Raw genomic sequence first — 5,498 nt, forward strand, 5'->3', positions numbered from 1 at the left:
TCAATTATTTTGTTTAATATTCCAATCGTATATATAATCGTACTTGAAATTCATGCGATAAAACAAATCTCTAAATTTGCTGCGGAGATATTTATAATCGGGAGCTTCTTCGAATTTTAGACTTCTGCAATAACGCAGATAATTGGCAAATTCATCGGGAAATCCGCTGCATAATGTTTCGATGGAAGTAGATGCTTTCTTTTCGAAGATTCTTTCGTACTTTTGTTTTCTGGTTGCAGCGACCAATCCCTCCCAAGGAAGACTTCCTCGAAGGAAATACATTAAGACATAGCCTAAAGATTCCATATCATCGCGTCGACTTTGTTCAATTCCTAAATGAACGTTAAAGCTGACATGCTTAATTAACTTTCGCGGAAGAAAATTTAGTATGAAAACTGTGTTGATGTTGGCCGATGAATTCATTTCCTATGTGCAGTACATCCACTCGAGGAATATTATCCACAGAGACATCAAACCCGATAATTTTCTAGTTGGTTTAACTCGATCCTGTAACAGTATTTATCGTGGATTTCGGATTATCTAAAATGTATAAAGTCGATTAGTTCAGGTGAACTAAATAAAAAACATTATTTTTGATCTGTTGTCTTCGACTTTATACATTTTAGATAATCCGAAATCCACAATAAATACTCTGTTACAGGATCGAGTTAAACCAATCAGAAAATTATCGGGTTTGATGTCTCTGTGGATAATATTCTTCGAGTGGATGTACTGCACATAGAAAATGACTTCATCGGCCAACATCAACACAGTTTTCATACTAAATTTTCTTCCGCGAAAGTTAATTAAGCATGCTTCCACCTGTGTTAACAACGTTACAAACTCTTCGTACGTTAACAATGATGATCCTATAACTCTCCTCAAATGGAACTTCATAGATTTTACGGCAGATTCCCAAATTCCTCCAAAATGTGGTGCGGCGGGTGGATTAAAAATCCAAGTTATGCCTTCACTGGTGACGAAATGAGCCAATTCACTACTCTTGCCTATAACTGACACATTTTTATAAACTTCCTTCAGTTCTTTACTGGCCCTTTTGAAGTTGGAGGCACAGTCACTCATAATTTTAACTGGTTTTCTACGACGCGCAATAAATCTCTTCAGCGCAGCTAAAAATGTTGGTGTAGATAGGTCACTAACCAACTCAAGGTGGGACAGCCTTTGTGGAAAAACATACAAATATAGCAACATAGCACTTTGAAGATCTAACACCTCTTCCACTTCGTAACTTAAACAAGGACCAGCATGATCTAATCCAGTAATAGTGAAGGGCTACTGGGCTGAACTCTAGAGGCTGGTAAATCACCCATTAGCTGAGAGGTAGTTCTTCCTTTGGTTCTTACACAGGTGACACACTTATGTATATTACGAACTACACTTCTTTCGGACAATATCCAAAACTGCATTCTAAACATTAAAGCAAATGTACTCTCGCATTTTTACAAGATTTTTTTTTATTTAAACAAGTCTAATATAGTCTTTCGGACGTTAAGGTTAGCAACTTCAATCACATGCAGGACCATCACAACCTATCCGACATGGATCAATTTTCAAATATTAATAGTAGACCGGTATTAATTAGTCGTCGTTGATCATATTCTCTCCCAGGAGGAGGTCAACTACCGCTTTTAGTCGAATTAACTTCAAACCCCTTCCGCAACGCTTCCATCTTCCTATCGGACCAGCGGTATGGTGGCATTCGAATAAATTTTCTTATTTTATTCTTATTTATTAGGTTAATGTTACCTTAGGATCCAAGATGGCGACCGGGGAAATTTTTCCTTACGTTGGAGACTGCGACGGGGAAAAAATTTTTTTCCTAGAGTCGAGAAGTCTACGACGTGGGGATTTTTCCCCCTTTGGTTTCTACTCTGCGTTCGACTTAGCCGACTTCTGTGTAACCTCGAAACGGAGACGGTAGCGTGTAAATTTGCGACGGTAGAGGGAGCTTTTTCGTAACGTCGTGCGAGAGTAAACTCGGCGGGAAATACGTAGGGGTGTTACGAACGAATATGCAAATACCACATCTACGACGTGATTTTTGTTCCTTTCTGGGCAATTTTATGCAAATTGACTAGTTTCCAGTTGGAATTGTTCGCTGTAGGTGTTGCGACGAATTGCGTATTGGAATAATTGCTGTGTTTTTTTTTCGTTACGATATTTCATTTTCGCACAATTTATTGTCGGTAAATATATTTATTATTATTTTCTCCAATTTTAGTAATTATTGTTATTTCTTTTATTACAATTTAATCCTAAAGGTAGACAAAAAAGTAATTAGAAATTAAGAAAAACCCGTGTTTTTTTCCTCCCCACCTCCCCGTGTTTAGTCTACTGCCAATTGTTCGATAATGAGCAGTATTGCCGATTTGAGTCGCAACGACGAATTTTGGTCGAGATGCACCACCCGTGATTTCTACAAGTTAATGGAAGATGACTTGAGACAAGATTCTAGATATATATGAGGGGGTCGGGACCTTGACAGGGCGTTAGAGCATATTAATAGGAACAAAAAAAGTCTAATAAACTATGGGTGTACGGGCGACCCTTCGCGAGATATAGCCCTCGAAAGATGCGCCTACGTCAGTTCCGGCCTCGCTATCGCGATCGGGAGTCGCGTCGCTTGCCGTTAAAATTGCCTTTAGAAGACGTTTCCCCCCTTTTTTTACTTCGTTCAAGAACTACCGTGATCGATCGTCGTAATCGATCACTAGTTTAGCACATGGCGGCGTGTGGTGGCGTCCGTACGAGAGGTCAGTCTGGCCGCCATGTTCGCTGCCATAAGTAAGGCCAGGAACACACATGCGTAAAATTCGGCGTAAAATCTAGCGTAAAACAGAAAGCGTAAAAATTTTTCTGAAATTTTGGCTGAAACAGAACTGAAAATAGAGTAGAGCCTGTCTCTACTTTTTACGCCGTAAAATTTTTACGCCAAAATTCCTCCAATAAAGAGAAGTCTTTTCTGTGACGTCAAAGTAGACACGTGCTTTTTATTCTAACAATGGCGGCAATGAGGGTTAACCCTACAATTGTGACGGTCTCGAAAAAACAAAAAATAAATGAAATAGAGGAGTTTATTGAATCCATTCGACCACATCAGTGTCATATATAAAGCCACTATATTTAAACAACGTTTATGGATGGCTATAGGTGCAAAATTTAAAACAACAGGTAGGTCTAGTAGAATTGATTTATAGGCTTAGTATTTAGCGCACACGTTTTACATTTACACGCACGTTCATTATTTGAATTCGGAATATAAGTCTATTAAATTTAAATTTTCTATAGCAGAGGAAGTGGAGGAAAAAATGGAAGGTACAAAAGGATAGATAGCCTATATGAGAGGAAAAAGTTAATAAAATTAGCACTGTTGGTGGCAGTGATGTTTCCTATTCGGCCAGAATTTTTACGTATGTGTGTTCTGGCATAAAAGCGTAAAACAGAAACTGAACTGAAAGCTGATTTCTGATTCAGTTTTCTGCCACAATTTTACGCATGTGTGTTCGTGGCCTAACATTTATTTTTCGTCTCCGGTCCAAAAATAGGGTACCGTTGAACTCGTCTCGGTCCCGAGTTCAAATATATAATCAAAGTCCTGAAATTCCATAGGGAGTAATCTATAGTACACCCAATAGGGCTTGCTGCCTGTTAAACGTGCGATAGGCTTAGCGGAGAAAGCGGCGTCAGTTCTGACGTCGATAGTCATTTTGGGAGGCCTATATCTCGCGAAGGGTCGCCCGTACACCCATGGTTTATTAGACTTTTTTTGTTCCTATTAATATGCTCTAACGCCCTGTCAAGGTCCCGACCCCCTCATAAACATCTAGAATTGTGCCGATGACTTTTTGGAGCCAGGTTTGCCTCCCCGCATCGATAACGCATTGAAATTTGCTGCAAAATTAGGTTTACAGCCGACCGAGTCCGTTTGCATTTGCATTCATTGCGATTCTATATGCAAATTATACTATCGGAGTAATAGAGAAAGCTGTTTCTTGCGATGGAGTGCGTGCGTAACGAAGACTTCTGCCTTCGAAGGAACAATTAAAAGTAAATTTGGCCACATTTCATGGGGTTGCATTCTGACGTTTATATGGAACTATTTATGTCTGGAATGTACGGCGACGACCTCGGCGATTGCGGCGGGCACATCCAGAAAAACGGGAGTCGATTGGTCCAATCACATACGGTTGGTAAAAATTATAGCTTCGAGTAATTTGACATCGTTTAAAATAGGAGGGCCGAATAAAACGGTGGAAATCGACGAGACCGTAGTATGTAAAAGAAAGTACTAGAAAGGGCGTATATTAAAAAGTATGTTCGGAAAGGAAAAAAAGATAGGAAGAAGCAGGCAAACACCATCGAAATGTGAGTAAAATAATCCTTTTTTTGTTTATTTCGGTTAAAATTCGCGGAATCTGCAGAGAAATTCAAGATGGCGGCCGGAAAAGCGGCCATCTTGAATCGAGGGAAAAATTTTTTCCCCGTCGCAGTCTCCGAAGTAGGGAAAAAAATCCCCCCGCCGCCATCTTGGATCCTAGGGTAACATTAACCAGAAAATTATATAATACGAGATTACCGGCGAGCACAAAATACGTTTAAAGTGGTTTTCGAGGGTGCTGAGTTTAAAATATTTGGTTCGATTTTTGTGAAATTTGATTCGTTGTAATTTAATATTCGGCTGTGAATGAAACAATTTCTTGGAGGTAACATTAATTTTTTAAGATCATAATTTTTTCTAAAGATATCGTACGTTCACTAATTGCTATCCACTTGACCAATGAAATTGTTCCATTTCGTACCATCCGTAATTGAATGGTGGCACTTAACCGTCTCGGCCATCACTCAATTATAGGTCAGTCTATCGCTCTTAGAGTCAGAAACTCCTTTTTTAATGTTGCTCTTAATCTTTTTGCAAGAATTTCGGGTACATTTTTTCGATTTTTTGATTGATTGCCATTTGACTTTGAAACGACTCATAGGGTTCGTTATGTACTGTAGAGCTACTGGTATTGGGTTCGGCGTCCATTATTTCCAAATCTGGCGTTTGAATACGAGGGATATTTTCAAAAAGTCTGCCATACAGACAGGGTTCGAATCTGGACGATTGAAAAACTCCAGAAGGATTATTCGAAGGTGGTCTATTCCGGATATGTCAGACCCCGTCACTTGCCACCAAATTATCCATTATGTGCCTGGCCGAACTCACGATAGGCTTGAAAAAAGGCACCCCTAGTGCTCACACAGAGCGGAAAGAGTTGAAAGAATGCAAAAATAAGCGAATTTAAATACAGTATTTTAAATTTTGTTTCGATTTTGCTCATCGGTTCCATTGTTATTTTGCTAACAATAATCAAAAACAATTATATTCTTTCGCAAATAATAGCTTGAGAATCTTAAGTTTTATACAACAGCATAATATTGAATACGATGGAATCGATTACATCGTCCGAAATTATTGGTGGAAAATATCGTCTAAC

General features: G+C 39.0%; 1 pseudogene; it reads right to left on the reverse strand.

Moving 5' to 3' along the window:
- On the reverse strand, positions 1 to 423 carry LOC136983941 (casein kinase I pseudogene; annotated as a pseudogene).
- Positions 424 to 5,498: the final 5,075 nt, after the last annotated feature.

The sequence above is a fragment of the Centruroides vittatus genome, unplaced genomic scaffold (assembly GCF_030686945.1).
Source record: "Centruroides vittatus isolate TY-2023 unplaced genomic scaffold, ASM3068694v2 contig_898, whole genome shotgun sequence".
Taxonomy (NCBI): Eukaryota; Metazoa; Arthropoda; class Arachnida; order Scorpiones; family Buthidae; genus Centruroides; species Centruroides vittatus.